This window comes from Lynx canadensis, chromosome A2, assembly GCF_007474595.2.
Source record: "Lynx canadensis isolate LIC74 chromosome A2, mLynCan4.pri.v2, whole genome shotgun sequence".
NCBI lineage: Eukaryota > Metazoa > Chordata > Mammalia > Carnivora > Felidae > Lynx > Lynx canadensis.
In genome coordinates, this window is record NC_044304.2 from 18376096 (window position 1) to 18396472 (window position 20377).

General features: G+C 46.4%; 1 protein-coding gene across 4 annotated transcripts in view; it reads left to right on the plus strand.

Annotated features, from left to right (window-relative positions):
* Window positions 1-1302: 1302 nt before the first annotated feature.
* Window positions 1303-20377, plus strand: part of DAG1 (dystroglycan 1) — a 69769-nt gene continuing 50694 nt past the window's right edge. Inside the window, exons 1-2 of one of the 4 annotated variants that reach the window (XM_030306759.1) lie at window positions 1303-1324; window positions 8690-8748. The gene's annotated coding sequence lies outside the window, so the exon portion shown is untranslated. Of the gene's footprint in view, window positions 1325-1421; window positions 1495-1518; window positions 1636-8689; window positions 8749-20377 lie in introns of those variants that run through there. The other 3 variants (XM_030306758.1, XM_030306757.1, XM_030306762.1) reach the window with 3 other exon arrangements.

Consider the following 20377-nt stretch of genomic DNA (forward strand, 5'->3'; position numbering starts at 1 on the left):
AGATTCTGTGTCTCCCTCTCTCTCTCTCTGCCCCTGCCCTGCTCTCCCTCTCTCTCTCAGAAATAAATATTATTTTTAAAAAATCTTAAAAAAAAATCAGACAGGTATGTGTATTTCCGAGATGAGACTTTCCTTTCAGCTCTCTGAGATTTATTTTTCCTAGACACTCCTTAAGGAGGAGAAAGCAGGGGAGACCCAGACTTTTCTGGATGCAGGGAGGACCCCCCCGCAGGCAGCAGCCAGTTCTGTGTTCAGAATGTGCTCTCTGACAAAAGTGTAGGCTTGGAATTCCAGCCTGGACACAGGCCCAGGAGGGAATGGACATATCCTGACTACGGTTTGGTAGTGAAACGGAGCAGAGCTCACCATGAGTCCCATCCCAACCCATCCAGTAATTATTCAGGTCCAGTGACTGTCAGGTCTGGGGACTTGGGGGTAGGAGGCCATAGGTAAGCCCTGGGGGGAGAGCACCTTTTGGACCCTCCCCTTGAAGGGAGGAGGACCTCATCAGTAACCTCCGCTCCTTATTCCCTCACCCCCTGAAAGAATGCGGGCCACAAGTAGCGAGTGACCAGCGCCAGCGGGTCAGAGCTATTCCTGGCACCAGGAGAGGCAACGGATTCCGGAGTTCAGGGCGGGGGGAGGGGACGGGGGTCAGGCCTGAAGCGTTTCCCGGACGTCCTCGCCTGCTGGGGGTTAGGCCTTTGGAGAGCGGCCAGCTTCCCGCCCTTCCGGCCCTCGCCTCAGTTTCCCCATCCGTGTAAGGGCCACGCAACAGGGTAGTCATCCTTAGCAATTTAGAGGACGCTTTCTGATTGTTTTCATGGCTTAGAAATACCTCTCGATTTGCGTTCCAGGGAAATCGGAGGGCCAAACGATAGGTGGTCAGTTGTGGCAGGGCCAGTTCTCGAGCCTGACCACCCTGGGTCGGTTGGGAGCGTCTCAGAGGCCCCAATGCCTGAGGTTGGCGGGACGCCCCTCCCCCACTACCAGCCCAGAGGGCTGGGGGCAATCCGGACAGGCCGGGGCGTGTCTCGGGGACGGACGCTACTGGCCGGGGGCAGGGCTTCCAGGATAGGGCGTGTCCTCTTGGACAGGGGCGTGGCGGGCCAATGAGCGGAGCGGCGCGGATGAAGGCGGGGCCTGTGCGCGGGTGCGGCGCGCTGCGGGGCGGCGGACGCAGGCAGAAGCGGGCGTCGCGCGGACTGCCGGTCGGCGCTGCGCGGAGCTGGCCGCGGGATTGGCTGCGGCACTCGCGTGTCAGGCGGTTGCTAGGTTCCGGCCGCGCGCCCCGCCCTCGCGCTCCGCGCCCTCTCACCGCCCGGTACGTGCTCGCGCGGAGGCTGCGGTGCGGCGCTCGCGCTCCTCGGGCTCGGCTACGGCAGCGGCGGCGACGGCAGCTTGGCGCCGAGTCCCCGGGGAGCGGCGGCGGCGGCGCGGCGTCTTGCGGCCGGGAGGAGCAAGCACCTGCCGCGGCCCGCCCGCCGGCGCTCGGTGAGTGCGCTGCCGGTCCACTGCTGCCGAGCTTAGCAGCCCAGGCCCCTGTCCCCGTGGCCGGCCGAGCCTTCCGAGGAACACCTGCTGCTGCTCGCGGTTTGGCCCGGGATAGGGACACGGTCGCGGACGTCCTTGCGGGTGAGGCAGCAGCGCGGCACGGAGAGAGCCGCCCCCCTCTTCTCGGTCCCTCGGGCGAAGGCTCAGGGCGTTCCGCGGCCGGGCCCGGGCTGCTTGCCGCGGCGATGGGCCAGGCCTCAGCCCGGCCCGCGCTCCGGGGAACGCGGGGCCTGCGCGTTGGCTGCAGGCGTGTGCGGCCTTCGGGCCGCCCCCTGGCCCTCCAGAGAGGGTCGCGCGGCTCAGTTGGGTGGAAGCCTGAGGATGGGGCATTGACCCCCCGCAGGAGGCGGGGAAGGGCGCTGCAGCCGCTGGTACCTGAGCAGCTCAGAGCTTTGGGGTCCCCCCTCCTGCCCCCGCCTCCACACACACTCTTGAGCTTCTTTGGGAGCCGCCTGTCTTTTCACCTTTTTACTTGGTGTTTGGAAAACCAGATTCACCCGCGGGTGTATTTGTAAAGTGTCTCCAGAGAAAATGCTGTCTCTGCTTAGAATCCTGCTATAAATTCCAAGTTAATTTCGTACAAACTCAAGTGCTGATTAAAAATGGATATTTTGTTCTCTATGACATGTGAAGCTTTTAGATTTGTAAACCGACTTCTGGATTAGTTTTAATGATGATCGTGAAGTTTGCCTTGGTGAAAGCTAGAGCCTGGGACAGCAAGCACGTTTATAGCCTAGAGTTCTAACTTAAGAGCCAGGCCTGCTATTTCCCTAAATAAGCAAGGAGAAACGATTCCTGGCATGGAACCCAGATTCAGTGCAGGGAGGGTGGTGTTTATAGGACAGAAGTCTAGATAAAGAGTTAGATGTGCTACCAGGTGTTTTGGAGTTTGTGTAGATGGAATATTGTAACTTTACCAGGTTGTTCTATGCTTAGTGCTCAGAGATAACGATACTTTTGGAATGTCCCTGTTTTAAAAAGGATTCAACCTTGGAGGCATAAAAGTCTCTAGTTGGAGTGTGGAGTTGAATTGGACTTTGCTGTGGAGCCAAGGCATAAGAGTTCATGGCCTGTATGTTTAAAGGAGGCAGAGGAGCCATTTCTTGGAGAAATCAGATTTGAGGAGAGTATGATGCATAGTGTGAACCTATTCAAAGCCTGTGGGATACTGTATGAAAGGAAGAGTAAGCAGTACTATATAAGCAACAAACACCTGGTTGGAACATGAAAGCTCTTGCAGATATGTGCTGCGGTTGAAAGAGGAAGAAAGCAAGTCTTCCCTGTTTTGAAAAGTTGATTTGACAAAATGCATTCATTCATTTAACTAATATTTGGCTTCACTACTTGCCTGGTTTTGTGGTAGGTTCAGGGGACCCATGTAAAAGCATCTGGCTCTGCCCTGAGGGAACTCAGTTTCAGGGACAGTGAGGATTAGGGAACCTATGATTGATAGTATCTGCCCACTAAGTGTGCTCACATGGTGCTTTGAGAGCCTGAGGAGAGAGGGAATTCCTAAGCCGAGCATTGCAGGGCCAGCAGGAATTAGCTGGGGGACAGCAAGGTCTGGACACAGGGAACCACATGTACATGTGCTCCTAAAATAGCACCTGTGAGTTCTCCAGCTTGGCAAGTGGGAGCTATAGGCCTTTCTTGTGCTCAGGAGTTCAGACTTTATACTCCGGGTGCAGAAGCCTGAGAAGGCTTTTAAATTAGTGGAGTGGCATGGTTCAGACCCATGTTTAGAAAGATCTTGGCTGGTGACTACGTAGGTGGTGCAGGGAGGGGAGGGGTTCAGGAACTCTGGTCGTGAGGTCAGCCAGTAGAGGAGAGATGAGGAGGGAGGAGGAGCCAGCTGAGAGGCTGAAAAGGTTGAGCAGAGGGAATGCCAAGCTGGGGTTGGTGGGGGTTGGGGTGGGGGAGCAGGTAGGAGAAGGAACCTGCATTCAGGAATGTGTGGGTCAGAAAACTAAGCATGACCGAAGATTTAACTATGTCTTCTGCAAGTTTGCTGGTGTCTATTAAACATTGAGAATGATGGGGTATGGTGGACCCTGGGGCCACTTTGACGGAGATTGGGAAAGAAGAGGCATGGCATTTGATTTTTTAAAAACCTTCTCTCTCCCTTGAACTTAGGGCATTGCATTTCCTGTTCTTATTGTATTGATTTTAGAGTAGAGGTATGTTCATTCTTGTTGATGCAGAGGAGAGTATGTTCAGTCCTTTACTTCACAATTGTTCAGCCTTTCTTGCTTTCTAGGTTAGCGATATGATGGAACTATATCAGCCATAGTCAAAGGTTCTGGTTCTGTTCTGTGTGCACCATTGCTAATGGTTGTAAGAATCCTTTATATTGACTGTCGAAACAGAGTCACAGATGAAGGAATGTTCCCAAGGTCATACAGCTGTCATGTGGTAGAGTCACAGGTGGCTATGCCCACCTGCATTTGTGTTGTATCAAACTGATAATGGTAGCCTTGATTGGGTGCTTCTCTGGCGAAGACCAAGCCCAGGTGTCTGGTGGTAGGCACAATGCCAGGGTGATATGGGAGAGTTGGTCAGGGACTCCACACAGAATTCCAGGAACATACTGTGAGGGACCATTCTTAGAAATCAGGGTTTGTCTGAGCCTTCCTGGGCCTGTGCTGGTTGCTCTGGGCACCATGCTGAAGTAAGCCAAGGATCTTGGGTCTTAGGCTGGCAAGGGCAGACTTTAGGGGAAGACTTCATTTGAGCTGGACCTTCAAGAAAGGTTAGTGGTTTGATTGGTGAAGGAGTTGATGGCAGGAAGATCACAACTCTGGAAGGAAAAGAGGTGGAACAGAGGCAAGGCATGGGAGAGAGAAGACTGGCCACCTTTTCTGTATGTTCTGGAAGGTTGGGTTGGAACCAGAATGCTACATGGAGGAATTTAGAGTTATGTAGGAACAGGGATCCTTGAAGGTCTTGGAGCACAGCTGTGGTGGTTTTATGAAATGAGCCCCGGGATGCCTGGCTGGCTCAGTTAGTGGAACATGCGACTTTTGATCTTGGGGTTGTGAGTTCGATGGGCATAAGTTTACTTTAAAAAAATTTATTTTATCAGGGCGCCTGGGTGGCTCAGTCAGTTGGGCATCCGACTTTGGCTCAGGTCATGATCTCACGGTTTGTGGATTTGAGCCCCACGTCGGGCTCTGTGCTGACAGCTCAGAGTCTGGAGCCTGCTTTGGATTGTGACTCTCTCTCTCTGCCCTCCCCCCCCCTCTGTCTCTCTCTAAAATAAACATTAAAGAAATTTATTTTATTTTTCAATAATTCTTTTTTTTTAATTAAACATTTTTTTTAACATTTTATTTTATTTTTTTGAGAGACAGAGCACAAGCAGGGGAGGGGCAAAGAGAGAGAGACACAGAATCCAAAGCAGGCTCCGGGCTCTGAGCTGTCAGCACAGAGCCCGATGTAGGGCTCGAGCTCATGAACGTGAGACCATGACCTGAGCTGAAGTCAGATGCCTAACTGACTGAGCCACTCAGGCGCTCCCCCCAAAAATTTAGTTTTTAAATATTAAAGAAGAGAAAGTTAGCTTCCAGTATGAGTTTGGAGACTGGACTGGAGGCAAGTTGGTTACTGCTGTGTTCCAGTAGGGAGATAGGGGACCTGAACAAGAATAGTGGTCAGCAGGGGAATGAAGGGGGAGAAAGAAGGTTCAAGATGAGTCAGTTCAGCAGACATTAGGGACCTGAATGGTGCTGGTACCATCAGGGATTTACCATTGAGTAGAAGGGGCAGAAGGTGGCAATGGAAAGATGGAGGAGTAAGGCAGCATCAGCTAAGTACTGGTGAGGACTTGCGAGAATCGGAATAAAGAGGGGCCCTTAGACTGCCAAAAGGGGAGAAGGATTGAGTCTGTGGCAGGCAGGCAAGATGAGGGGCTGTTCTTGGGTGAGCTGAAAAAGGTGGAGGAGGTAAAGACCAGGCTGTGCCTAAGGACCAAGGAGTAGATAGGCTGGAGCCAAATGAAGTATCCCTTGGGGAAAAGTGGGGCAAAAGACTGACCTGAAGGCTGAGGTGGGTCAGTAGGGTATCTCTGGAAGTTCTGAGTGGGATAGTGCTTGTGTTCCAGTTTTGACACAGAATCCAGGGGTTGCAGGGGGTGCAATTGCTGGAGGTAGAAAGGGTGGTCAAAAGAAATGGTGAGGAAGGGATGTACTTAGGGAGGAGAAACCATGATTTGTTGACCCACTTGGTGGGTAGGGGACTAGTGTGTTTTAAAATGTCTACAGTTTGGGAGACTCAGAATCATAGCAGGGATGATGTGGCTTTTGGCTGGATTCATTGAAAAATTGTCATTGACTTGCAGACTTGACCTGCGCAGGGCAAACTAAAGGTAGCCCGTGATAGTGTGAAGTTGATCCCCCTTTACCTTGCTTGCCTTTTTGAGTTGAGTTTATTTTGGTCATAGCCTTCTTGATAAGAGGTGTACAACTAGCCTAGTGGAATGGCAAGTGGTGATAGACCCATTTAGTGGATGGGTAAGAATAAGAGTGAGGCCTTGTGAGGTTTTTCCTAGCCTGTATAGGAAGTCAGTGATGAGAAGTTTGGTTCAATATGCAGGTCCTCTGGGTGTGTTGTTTAGATTGGAGCCACTACAGAGTGTGACTGCTTGGAGGCTAGAGGCTTCCAGAGTATTCAGAGAAGTAAGAAATGCTGGTTTCATTGCGGGGGCCCAAATGGGGACTATAGAGTATTGAACTCCAAGGGAACTCAAGTGAGAATAAATTCAGGTAGTGTGTTGTTCTTCAGTGTGTTCTGTGTATTGGTTAAGGATTTCTCTGTCCTTTTCTGGAGTTTTCTCTCTCCTCCCCATTAAAGAGTGTATCTGTGCCTTTGCCAGTGTTTCTGTGCTGTTGCTTCTTAAGCCTCTATCTTTTTCTGCTTTTTCTGTGTTGACATTCTAGGCCTGGAGTAAGGTGATAGTGGTTTTGAATACACAAGTGATTAATCTAGTTATTTCCCAGTGGGTCTTTTTGTGTCTATGCCTCTGGATAATAATTTAAAACAGTCTTCCTACGAGTCACATAACCTGCTTTGCCTTTTGACCGTTCTATTTCACTCTGATCATTAGTCAGTAATACTGCTCAGATAGCAATTTCTATAAATAGGATTTTAGAGTAGTTTACAAAATTACACCAGCCAGAGGGCTTAATTTAGCTTTAATGAATAGGGTTTCCTATTTTCCTATTTTCCTATTTCTTGTGTTTGATAGCTAAGCATTTTCTTAACTTTGCTCTGGGTCTAGGCTGGAAAGATGGATGCGATGCAGTAGTACAATATCATAAACTGAAGATGTCTAAGTTGATGAAGCTGTTCTGTGTTCTCTGTTGGAGTAAATTAAATCTGAAAGAAACTTTAGCAGTATGCTGATTTAATTTATACTTCTATTTTATTGTAATTAAAAATTTTGGGGGCACCTGGGGTGGCTCAGTCGGTTAAGCGTCCAAGTTTGGCTCAGGTCATGATCTTGCGGTTCTTGAGTTCGAGCCCTGCTTCAGGCTCTGTGCAGACATCTCAGAGCCTAGAGCCTGCTTCGGATTCTTTATCTTCCCTCTGCTCTTCCCCCACTCGCCCTCTGTCTCTCTCTCAAAAATAAATAAGCATTAAAAAAAAAAAATTAAAGGGACGACTGGGTGGCTCAGTTGGGTGGACATCTGACTTCGGCTCGGGTCACGATCTCACAGTTTGTGAGTCTGAGCCCCACGTCAGGTTCTGTGCTGATAGCCTGGAGCCTGCTTCGGATTCTGTGTCTCCCTCTCTCTGCTCCTCCCCCACTTGCTCTCTGTCTCTCTCTGACTCTCAAAAATCAATAAGTTTATTTAAGCAGTCTCTGCACCTAACATGGGCCTCGAAATTAGTACCCTGAGATCAAGAGCTGCATGCTCTACGGACTGAGCCAGCCAGGTGCCTGGGTTTATACTTTGGCTTTATTTTTTCTAAAGTTTATTTATTTTTGAGAGAGAAAGTGCACATGTGCACATGTGAGTGAGTGGGGGAGAGGCAGAGAGTGAGGGGGAGAAAGAGAATCCCAAGCAGGCTACCCACTGTCAGCGTAGAGCCCAGTGTGGGGCTTGAACCCACAAATTGTGAGATCATGACCTGAGCTGAAATCAGGAGTTGAATGCTTAACTGACTGAACCATCCAGGTGCCTCTACTTCTGTTTTATTTATTTTTTTTAATTTTAATTTAAAATTTTTAATTTTTTTTAATGTTTATTATTTTGAGAGAGAGAGAGAGAGAGAGACAGTGTGAGTGGGGGAGGGGTAGAGAGAGAGGGAGGCACAGAATCTGAAGCAGGCTTCAGGCTCCGGGCTGTCAGCACAGAGCCCGACATGGGGCATGAACCCATGAACCACGAGATCACGACCTGAGCCGAAGTTGGACACTTAACCATTTGAGCCACCCAGGTGCCCCTCTACTTCTGTTTTAAAAGCAGGCTCATAGGGGTGCCTGGGTGGCTCAGCTGGTTAAACATCTGACTTGGGTTCAGGTCATGATCTCACAGTTGGTGAGTTCAAGCCCTGTGTTGGGCTCTGTGCTGACAGCTCAGGGCCTAGAGCCTGCCTCAGATTCTGTGTGTGTGTGTCTCTTTCTGCTCCTCCTCGCTCGTGCTCTCTCTCAAAAATAAATTAACATTAAAAAATAAAATCAGGCTCATAGTGGGAACGATCAACCGAATATAAAAAAATCACTTTTATGGCTGACTTTGTCCTACACATCATGGGGTACATTTAATAGCCCTGAGGTTAAAATACCACTGTCTAAATTTTAGATATTGGAATTGTTTATTATAATTATTTTAATTAAGTGATCTCCATTTACAACACGGGACTCAAACTCATGACCTTCAGATCAAGAGTTGCATGTTCTACCGATTGAGCTAGCCAGGTGCCCCTATTGGAATTATTTCTGTCTTTGAAATTGTTTACAGTTTTTGGTACTGGTTTAATTCTACAGAAAGCATTTAGTTTGTCACTCTTTGACAAAGAAAGGTGACTGATTGGTGGGGTGGGCAGGAGACTGAGTGGCATTCCCCACTTCCTTTGGTGTAATTCTTTTTTGGTTGTGGGCATTCACCAATATTGGATCCTTCTTTTCCTGCAGGGCCTCTGCTCTTCAGGAAGATAAAAGACTTTTAAAGCAGCCTAGCACTAGAAGGCAAGGTAAGGTACTTGAAAAGAGATTGCTGCAAAAGAAAGAGGATTGGTACTTGCATTCTTGGCAAAATGATTATGGGATTTTAAGACACTATAGTGGGGAAAAAGCTGTATCAAGTAATACATATATTTAAAATAAGAAATTTTGAAAATGAAAAGAAAGGAAAAATCCTTTGTCCCCCAATTTTAGTCTTTCTTTTTTTTTTTTTAAGTTTTATTTAATCTTCGCACCACACGTGGAGCTTGAACCCACAACCCCAAGACCAAGATCATGCTCTTCCAACTGAGCCAGCCAGACACCTGTAGTCAGTCTTTATTTTATTTTTAAAAATTTATTATTTTTAAATTAATCTCCACACCCGATCTGGGGCTTGAACTCAGAACCTCAGGATCAAGAGTTGCTTGCTCCACTGACTGAGCCAGCCAGGCACCCACTAGTCTCTCTTTAAATAGGAAATGCCAACCCATGGTACATACTCAGAAAGTTCAAAAGGATTATGCAAGGGAAAGCTTCTACCCATCCCTTTAGTCCCCAGTTCTCCCTAGGAGCAGCCATTATTCCCTGAGACCTGGGTGTCCTCCAGAGACCTTGGGCAGCACTTTTACGGAGTTTAGGTTAGAGCATAGACTCCATTTTTATCCTGCTTTTTTCTTAGCATTATAGCATGAGCTGTGTTTTAGATATACAACATTTGTAATGGCTAACCTGTTCGTAGTTCTTAGATAGTTGTTTCTTACTTTGATTATAATATGTAATGTTGCTATTAACATTTTTGGGCATTAAGCTTTTTTGGAATCTTTTTTTTTTTTTTTTTTAAGAATTTCATTATTTAAAAAAAAATAATCTCTACAGTCAGTGTGGAGCTCGAATTCAACCCAAGAGCTGCATGCCCCACTGACTTTAGCTAGTCAAGCACCCCTAGAATCTTTCTTATCACCATATTAAATATAAAGCTTTTGAAAAAAGTGAGACATGACTTACAGTTTTGTAGGAGCACATCTGTATTGTAGGAGCACATCTGTATTGTAGGAGCATATCTGTAATGTCAAGTGAGGCTGGTTTGTATTCGTTTTTATTTTTAAGCATGGTGTATGTTTTCCCTGGTCCCTTTTCTGTGACTTGTATGGATATGTGATTTTTATAGCCATGCAGAGGCCCAGGCTCAATGTTCTCTGCCATTGGGCATAGGTGTAGCCACAGATTCAGTCTTCCTGAGGCGGTCCCAGCTCTCAGATACCCTAAGTATAGGGGAGGGTGCCATCAAGGGGAGCTCAAGGACAAGTGAGACACTTGGAAGGATGTGTCATATTCAGGGAAACAATGACCAGTGCCCAGCTTGGCACTTGCTCTTCATTTCTATGGATGTTGAGTTTTTGTATGTGGAGTATGGGGATCTACAAACAAGAAGCATCTCTTACAGAGTTCTTTCTTTTTTCTTTAATTTATTATTATTAATAACATTTTTAATGTTTATTTATTTTTGAGAGGGAGAGAGAGAGAGAGAGAGAGACAGGACAAGTGGGGGAAGGGCAGAGAGAGAGAGAGAGAGAGAGAGAGAGAGAGACACACGCAGAGTCTGAAGCAGGCTCCAGGCTCAGAACTGTCAGCACAGAGCCCAACATAGGGCTTGAACCCACAAACCGTGAGATCATGATCTGAGCCAGAGTCGGGTGTTTAACCAATTGAGCCACCCAGGCACCCCGTATTATTATTATTTTTTAAGTAAGCCCTACACCTAACGTGGGGCTTGAACTCATGACCTGAGATCAAGGGTCACTTGCTCTACTGATTGAGCCAGTCGGGTGCCCCCAGAGTTCTTTCTAATAGTTGGTATCTAGGAGCACCTGGGTGGTTCAGTTGATTAAGCACCCAACTCTTGGTATTAGCTCAGGTCGTGATCTCATGGTTGTGGGATCAAGCCCCACATTGGGGCTTGGATTTCTTGAATTCCTGCTTGGAATTCTCTCTCTCTCTCTCTCTCTCTCTCTCTCTCTCAAAATAAATAAGTAAACATTAAAAAAGTAATAATAGTTGGTATCTACTGAAATAGGTTAGTGGACTTGGAGATGTTTGTTTTTGCAAATGATATGGTCGTTTCTATTTTACCTCTCTCTGTGCTGGGAGCATTTCCCTCCAAGCATCCTAGGGATTGATAAGGGATTACTTAAGATTCCCAAGGCTGTCTATAGCAGAAGTGAACCAGTTCTGCCTTGGTTGTCATAAATGCCTCTCTTAATTAGCTCAGTTCTCTAGGACTGGGTTGATACTTCAGCCAATTTTTGCCAAGAAAAATTATACAGTGAATAATGGAATTCCAAATAGCATTTCCTTTTTATTTGGCTATTAATCAGAACCTGGGACACCATCCATTTTCTGGGCCCTTATTTTACTATGGAATGCTTCCATAAAACACGCATCTCTCATCACTATAAATGTCACGTGTATACTCCTGTTTGGGCTGGTAGGTTATCTTTGCATCATAACTGCCCTGACCTCAGGGAGCCTTGCTTACTGGATTTTTTAATAGTGGAGACCAGCCTGATGAGCGGTCCTTGAGCAGGGGTGGGTTCTGCATCTTGTGGAAAATTAGGAAATGTAGAGAACTTTGCTCTACCTGTTCTGTTAAGCATGCCTGAATAAGTGTCTTATATTTTTAGACTGAGCAGTGTTGGGAAGATTGAATTGCCTGAGTAGAGAAATTTGGTGGGAGGAGACTAGAAGAGAAGCTCTTTATTAAAGATCTAAAAATAGAATTCATTAAAGTCTCAAATAGATAACAGTAGGATTCCTGTCTTACTCTCTCCTCTGGATTTGTGCTACCAGCTGTTGCTTCTGCTTACCTGGAAAAGATCACAATATTTTGTCAGAAAGGTCAACAGTATAGACTTAAAATACTGTGTTTGCCAGTCTGAAGATGTGCTTTTTCCAGTTTTAAAGTACTTTAAAAAGCGACTGGATTCTTTGGCGCTGGGAAGAAATTCTTAGCAGGAAAAGTTGATTCTTTTCCTTGGAATGCCCGCCCTGAGCTGACAGGGCCTGTGGGGTCCCCTCTCCCTTCAAAGCCTTGAGTTTTTTTCCTTCTGGTTAGGCATTGATGACGAGAGAGGGGACTCTTGTATAAGGCATCTAATTTGCCCATCTAATGCTACCTTAATCAGATGGGACCTCAGGTCTCCCTTCTGATTTTTTAAAGAGGGGTTTCTTTTTGAATCAAAAAGGTGGAGAGGAAAATGGCTGCTCATGTGCCTATGGTGCCCCGGGCTGCCTTTGCCCTTTTCCTCTGTGTGAGGGGGTGAAGGAATATCCTTGTCTCCCCTCTTCTCTCCTGCCATGAGCTTCCAGGGAGAATGGGGCTCATTGTGGGCTGTGCCTGCAGGCACAGTGTCAGGTCTGCTGTGGCTTCTGTCTGGTCTGCTGTGGTTTCTGGGTGCTGAGGGCCCAGCAAGTAGTCATTTCCTCACATGCTGCCCTGCTGTTCAGGACTGTTCTGAGGCATGGTGCATGTGTTTTGTTTGCTCCTAGGTCTGTCCTCTGATTTTGTCACGTCTTGATAAACATTCTTGTGGACCCTTTTGCAGGCCTGAGCTCACTCTTGCAACAGATTTGAGGCCATATTTGGAGAGGCAGGCCTGCTGCTCCCAAGGGTGGCTTAGTGCCTGGTCACAAGAGGCTGGGCACTCTCTCCAGGCCTTTCTTATGTTTGGAATCCTCTGGGAAGCATAGGATTAATCTATTTGTGAATGAAATAGGCTTTAAATTTTTAAAACTTTATTTTGGCCTTCAATTGTATCTCAATAAGGCTGGAAAAAAATTGTTTTAGCTTTAATCAACTATAGAACTTATTCAAGATGTGAAATGCTAGAGTATGATTCTCCAGGTAGGGGAAGCCAGAGGGACTCAGCTTTTTAAAAAACAGGTTTGTTTTGGACGTGGATACTCTCTCCTGATACCAAAGTGCCTTACCCATCAGGCGGTTCTTTTTTATTTTTTTAATGTTTATTTTTTGAAAGAGAGAGACAGAGCATGAGTGGAGGAGGAGCAGAGAGAGAGGGAGACACAGAGCTTGAAGCAGGCTCCAGGTTCTGAGCTGTCAGCATAGAGCCCAGTGCAGGGCTTGAACTCACAAACCGCGGGATCATGACCTGAGCCGAAGTCGGATGCTTAACTGACTGAGCCGCCCAGGTGCCCCCATCAGGCGGTTCTTTTGACCCTAGACCAGTGTGTCCTTGGGGAAAAAAAAGTATGAGGTACTTCTGTTTTTTGTGAGTGGACAGATAGAGGCTGCTTCTTTTTCAGGGGTGTTAGTTTCAGATGGGGAGCCAGATGTATGGTCAGCTGTTGTGCATAAGCAGGTTCTGTAAGGATCAGGTGAGTGAGCTGGTGATGGTAGGAGGATGGAAAAGCCCTGGTCAGGCCCTCCTGGAGTTGGCAGAGGGCTTTTCTACATGAAGTCTATATGATTGCATGGATGGCTGCTAATTTTGTTCCGTTAAAACCCAGATAGGGAGATTATTCGGAATGGTACTGGAAAGATCATTTGAGTAAAAAAATTCCATTCTTTCCATGATGCTTCAGTATGTCTGATTTCTTCATCTTCTGTGGAAGTGTCCTCTGAAAGGAGCAGCTGGCACTGGCACTACCCTGGGTGTTTGCCTTCCTCCTACCTTTTGTTTTTTTTCTTTTATTAGAGGGGGACAAAATCTAGTCTATTTTATCCTTCTGACTGGGCAGAATGAGAGGTTTCTTTTCTCTGTTTTAGGATTGGGAGTGGCGTTTGTTTTTATCAAATAAAAGAATAAAACATACCATGCTGAGATCACACTGTCAATACCAGCACTTGTTATAAGATGGTATTGAGTTCTAATGGAGAACTCTTCTTTCAGATAGTGCCTGCTCATACATAGTGTTTTGGGTCATGAGTTCCCAAGAGGTGCGGTCTACCCACTGAAGGTCCTTGCACTTTGGCAAGACCAGCAAGAGTTTGGCACAAGTGTGATGAGGTTGGACAAAGAAAACTGAGTATTCTCAGCAGTAGAAACAGGGGCCTGAGGAAGGAACCTACCAGATGTACTGAGTCCCCTGGGACCCTTGCATCCTAATATGGCTTAAGTAAGGCCCTTGACCTCTCTGCTTCAGTAAAACTGGGACAGAGTATCCTTCCCATAGGCTGCTGAGAAGGAAATAAAGGTTGACTGGTAATGTTCCCTGTACTGTTCTGTAATGGCTACTTGTTAATATTACATTTATCCTTTTCCTTTCCGGTGTAAATTAGGACTCAGATATTTAACAAAGGCTGGTTATGTTTCTTAGGTTGAGTTACGGGTTCAGGGGTGTTTTTTTATTATGTTTCACAATTACAAATGTAATAGGTGATTTTAGATGTAGCTAGTATTTGATAGAATCAAACAAACCTAGATACAAGCCCATTGGTACCTCCCAGGAAGCAGCTCTACCTTGACTGCTCACTCATCTGTGGGGTTTTGAGTGCTACGGTGTCTTGTTGGGGCGGGTGGTCCTTGGAGGCATTGGCCTCTGTCAAGATGAGTAAGAGGATGAAAATACTTTGAGGACCAAGGTCTCTCTCTGTTAACTAGACAGCCTTGTTTAGATTTTTTTTTTTTAATTTTTATTTTAAAAAAAAAAAATTTTTTTTTTCAACGTTTATTTATTTTTGGGACAGAGAGAGACAGAGCATGAACGGGGGAGGGGCAGAGAGAGAGGGAGACACAGAATCGGAAACAGGCTCCAGGCTCTGAGCCATCAGCCCAGAGCCTGACGCGGGGCTCGAACTCACGGACCGCGAGATCGTGACCTGGCTGAAGTCGGACGCTTAACCGACTGCGCCACCCAGGCGCCCCTAGATTTTTTTTTTAAAGTAACCTCCACACCCAGTGTGGGGCTCAAACTCATGACCCAAGATCAAGAGTTGCATACTCCACTGGCTGAGCTAGCCAGGAGTCCCAACATTGTTTAGATTTTTAAGAAGTTTCTTCAGAGGTTGTTTGTGCCCAGGTTTGTTTTCTTGAATCTTACCAGTGAAGTAGAAGGAGCATAGGCTGACAAGGTTGTTGCATGTGAGTTGAGTGACTGGAAGTGCTTTGTTTCTTTTTCTGTACGCTGTTTATATCTTTTCAAGCTATCAGCAGCAGTGCATGCCTTAGAGTGAAAGCCCTTGGTTTTCAAAGGACTAGACGTGTACTTATTTTTTCCCCTCATGACCATATGACCTCCTGACTGGGTAACTTATTAAACTTTGGCTTTGCAGCCAACTTGCATTTTAAGAGACCAGGAGTGAGTGAGTGAGTGCTCCTGGTTATATGTTGGCAGCAGCAGATTCTATACCTGGAACATGTAATTCAGTAAGCTGTAGGGTTGGAATTCTTTAGAACAGGAATTTTGAGGTGTTATTATAATTATCATTGTTTTGGTTAATAGGAACAACTTAGTATGGAATGTTTGAACCTTACTCTGTAAAGTCAACATCTCCCTGGAAACCAGAACTGTTTTGGGCTTCCTTGACTCCTAGAGGGACAAATTGAGTACAAATTCTTTGGGGTGTGATGGGGCGAGGGTACAACCAACAGTGCCGAACTTCTAAGCAGAGAATAATTTTCCTAAAGGTAAAAATCGGGTTCCAGCCTCCAAGTGATGTAGGTAGGCACTGTGTTTTATGATTCTGTGTTGGGTGGGAGCTGCCTCTGGGTTCCCAGTGGGGCAGTCTCCACATGATTTCCAGATACTGGAGGCATCTGGTTTCTGACCTTTGTGTTAGAGGCACATGAGGGTAGAGCTGTAGGCTGTTATCAGATGAGAAAATGACATGATACCACCAGAGGGGAGTTGAAAATAAAGCTCTAAATGCTCACTCTAAATCCTCTGATAGGCTAGAGGGGAAGCAGAGCCCACAGGGTTGCTCCCAGCCTGGGAGTAGTTCTGGACGGTGCTGAACAGGCAGTCCAGAGAAGGCCACTGTATAGGAGCTGATTCTCAATAGAATAGAAGAAACCCCAGTATTGAAGCAAGTCCATTTCTACTGCAGGCACTCCAGACTCCTTGTTATTTTGGAGGGATTACTGACCTTGGCAGTTTTATTTCACATTTGGGTCTGAGGTGGAAAAACCAGGACACCCAGTAGTGTTCATAGCAATGCCCATGTTCTTAAGCTGGTCTGCTCATGTAGGTTGTCTGAGGCACAGAAACTACACTCATATGAGATTATGGGTGACTGGAATATTTGTATTTTGTGTATATATTTAAAAAAATTTTTTAAATGTTTATTTATTTATTTTGAGAGAGTGAGAGAGCAGGGGAGGGGCAGAGAGAGAGGGAGAGAGAATCCCAGTCAAGCTTTGCCCTGAGCCACCCAGACGCTCCTGTATATATATATTTTAAAGTGTTTATTCTGTGTCAGGCCCTTATTGTAAGTGTTTTACATGCATTAGCACACCTAATGAATCTATGCTTATAATTGGAAAAAGTTAAAGACAAAAGGAATTTGATTTAGGAAGTGTTTAAGATTAAATACTATTAAGCAGCCTTGTAAGACAGGCTAGCCTATGGACTGTGGAAAAGATTGTCAGCTGGCATTCAGTGGGCAGGGCCTGTTGGTGCTGGGTTTCAGTTCTTTCATTTGCAGGTGGTTTTTTAGTTCCTGTCATGTCCTGGGCACTGTGCTAGGCTCTGGGGATGGATCTGGTGATGGGTGAGACAGGTATGGGCCCTGCCCTACTGAGGCAAAAGAGGAAGGAGAAGTGAAGATTATTTCTTCTCAGTTGGTATTTTTTAGAAGAAAGTGTGTTTTGGAGAGGCTGAAGGTCACACCCCCGAAGTGAGCATAGGCAGTCAGTATGCCTCTGATTCATCTTGGGGGGAGGGGGGGGCTAGACCCATCTCAGAGAGTGATATGAGGCATCAGGAAGAGGACTTTGGAGAGCCTGGGAGGCAGTTCTAGGTGATGATGATGATGATGATGATGGTGGTGGTGGTGGTGGTGGTGGTGATATTTTTACTGTAGTTGACACACAGTGTTACATTAGTTTCTGTGGAAACTAATCACTGTGTACAACACAGTGATTGGATAACTGCAGTTCTAGATTATTTTCAAAGCCAGACTGACATTTGGGCACACACAGATATGTCTGTGACCTGTTGAGCCAGTTCCTGGCGCTGATGCCATGCCTTAGGTGATCCTGGTAGGGCCTGCAAAATGGTGTTTCAGAGATTGGCCGAAGTGAACCATGGAAGCCCTCTTGGTTTGGTAGTGATTTGGATAAGGATGTGGGGGGAATTTGGGGGTTAATTGAGGAAGCTGCAGGACCAAATGGGAGGGGGATTAGAGAAGATGAACCCTGGAAAGGAGAGGGGAGGGAGAAGATAACAGTGAGCAGAGGAACTTTGTTAAGTTTGCTCTGTTAATCCCCAAGTTGGAGGAGATGGGAGGCCAGGGGGACAGTAAGGGGGTGGGATCTAGAAACCATTGTGGGGTCAAGTCGGCTAGGAGTAGGGATGGGAGACTTTGACCAGCCCTAAAATGATGGATTTATGGTGTAGATAGAGGTAGCTTCTGAACAGAAACTAAGGCAGTGAGGTTGGTCTAGGCCAGAGCTGAGGAATAGTGGAATCTGAAAGGCAGTGTTGGTGTGCTTTACCAGGGGAGCAAGTTAAAACCCTTCAGGCTGTGAGAGTCAGGAAAATCGGCAGTGGAAGGAGTAATGCCTGGAGGAGACGTGGGGATTTTTGGTTCCCCAGTTAAAAATAAACAATTTATCTCTGAGAACTGGTTGAGAGATGGATAAAGGAGCCACACAGGTGGCTGTAACATCAGCTTAATAACTAACAACTGTTGGAGAGCATAGCACCAGGGGAGTGGCCACTGGGGGTTCCTCATGCCGAACCCCAGAATTGGAGGTACCCACCTAGTTGGCTGTGGGGCTAACCTCTGTGTTCACCCTTCCTGTCTTTCTTTCTACATGTTCTGCTTTACACAGTCTTCAAACTCTTCCAGGGTTGGTTTGGTTTTATGATTATTTCATCTTTTGTTTGCTTGTTTGTTTGGAGAGAGAGAGAGAGAGGGAATATCTTAAGCAGGCTCCATGTTCAGCACAGGGCTTGACTGGGAGCTTGACATGGGGCTCAGTCTTAACGACCATGATAAGCTCATGACTTGAGCCCAAATCAAGAGTCAGATACTTAACTGAGCCACCCAGGCGCACCTGTTTACTTCATCTTATTGTTATTTTTTTTTTTTGCATTTTTGCAAATTCTTTAATATCTGGCTTGTAGAAGACAGCTGGATTCTTATATTGTTTCTGCATTCATTCTGTTGCAATATCACTTTACCTTATTAAAACTATATATGTGTGTATATACATATATATGTATATTTATGTATATGTATACATATGTGTATGTGTATAATATACGTATGTATACTTAAAGTAGGCTCCACACCCGAGGTGGGGCTTGAACTCAAGACCTCGACATCAAGAGTTCTACCAACTGAGTCAGCCAGGTGCCCCTAAAAATATTTTATTAACCTTTTTTTTAAACTTTACTAGTGTAAAATAAAACAAAAATAGAGAAAACAACCTCTCCCACCCCAAAAAAATATAGCTTAGTGAATTATAAGGTTAAGAAATAGAGCTTTGCTGGCCCTACCAGAGACCTCTTGGTGGGTCCCATCCCTGCTACAGCCCTCCATTTCCTACCTTCCAAAGGTTTTTTTGTATCCATTTCCTTACATTTATTTTTGGTTTTATCTTCCACATGTGTATCCTTAGGCACTGTAGTTTAGTTTAATTTTATCTTTTCTTTTTTTTTTAAGTAAGCTCCACACCCAGCATGGGGCTTGAACTCACAACCCTGAGATCGAGAGTTGCATGCTCAACTGACTGAGCCAGCCAGGTGCCCCAGTTTTGACCATTTTTAAAACTTGGTATGTCTTCTAAGTTTCTTTAATCTACAGATTCCCCCTCTATCCCCTTTCCTTGCAATTATCTGCTGAAAACCCTGGACACTTAAATTTGTGGAGTCTTCCCACAGTCCAAATTTTTAAGTTTTTTTTTTTTAATTTGTTTTTAATGTTTATTTATTTTTGAGAGAGAGAGTGTGAGCGAGAGCACACACAAGTGGAGGAAGGGCAGAGAGAGAGGGAGACACAGAATACAAAGCAGGCTCCAGGCTTCTGGCTCCCAGCTGTCAGCACAGAGCCCGATGCAGGGCTCAAACTCATGAACTGTGAGATCATGACCTGAGCCAAAGTTGGACGCTTAACTGACTGAGCCACCTAGGTGCCCCTCCCACAGTCCAAATTTAGCAGATGGTGTCTCAGGGTGCAGGCCACCCATGCTCTTCTTTGCATTTCCTGTGAATCGATGACTGGATCCAAAGGCCGATCAGCCTCAGGTTTGGACCTTTGGCATGGCTGGAGGGCTGCTTTCCTCTTGTTCCACATTGCTCATTGCTGGTACCCAGAGCACCACTTCTGTGGGAGGACGAGGGCCTGAAGAGAGGCCAGGCCCAGCCCAGCCTCTCACTGGCTCTGTAGTCCTTGTCAAACCAGTCTCTCCAGAACCCATGTGACAGGTGTTGCAAGAGGAAGAGCCTGATGTCTCCTCTGGCTTAATTCACCAAAGTGGACTCACAGCAACATCCACCTCTCAGGCCCTCCCTTCCCTCTAACTCCCAATGTTCCTGCCTTTCCCTGTCTGTCCATCATTTTATCCCCTATTTTCAACTTTCCTTCCTTCCTTTCCCCCTTTGTTTATATGGTGTTCTGATGGGAAAAGAGCTGTTTGAGGCTGAGGAGAGGGAATCTCATACTATTTGCTCACCGTCTGGGAGACTGTGGAAACCTCTGTTTACTAATCTGTAAAATGAAGGTGTTGATCCTGATGATTTAAATGGTTGCCTCATACTCTGTCCCATGAGTGTTGTGTTTTACAAATTTTGTCTGTGCTTAAAAGCTGTTTCAGAGGATTTTCTTCTTGTGGGGCACAGCCCCAGTGGTAAGGAAATGGAAAAATCTGGGTAGGGCATAGAGAGCAGCCAGAATCCCGTCTTTTCCTCATATCTGTGCCATTGGGCCAGTGGGCCGGGGGAACAGTGGAAGGCTCTGTGGGCTGTGGTCATGGCCTCACATGCTGGTATCAAGCTCTGGGTACAGAAACCTGCCTTTCAGAATAGGGAAGTGTGCCAGCTGCCAGTGCTGCAACTGTGCCGGTAGGTGGCTAAAGCTGTGGGTGTGTGGAGGGCCAGAGATTGTTTCATTGTGAGACTAGGCGTAGGCTCCAGGCCCAGGAACTTGTCAGCTGGCCCTGGCTTTCTCGTTTGCAGGCCCCACTCAGCTTCCCTCAGAATTTGATGGGCAGCCCAAGCCTATGTTTGATGCGGGGGCGACTCTGTGCTCACCTCAGAGACAGCAGCTGCCTGATCCACCTTTGCTGTGAGGATCTGGAGGTAAAGGGCTGTACTAGTGGCTGGCCTACACCTTTATATATACTGAGCTCATTGCCCTTCAAGTGGGAATTGCTACTGAGGAAAGGTATCATGTACCGTCCTGGGGTTTATCTGGCCTTTCCCTAGTGCTGAGACACTTAACACGTGCATGTGGTGTTTTGTTTGTGGTGTTACTAT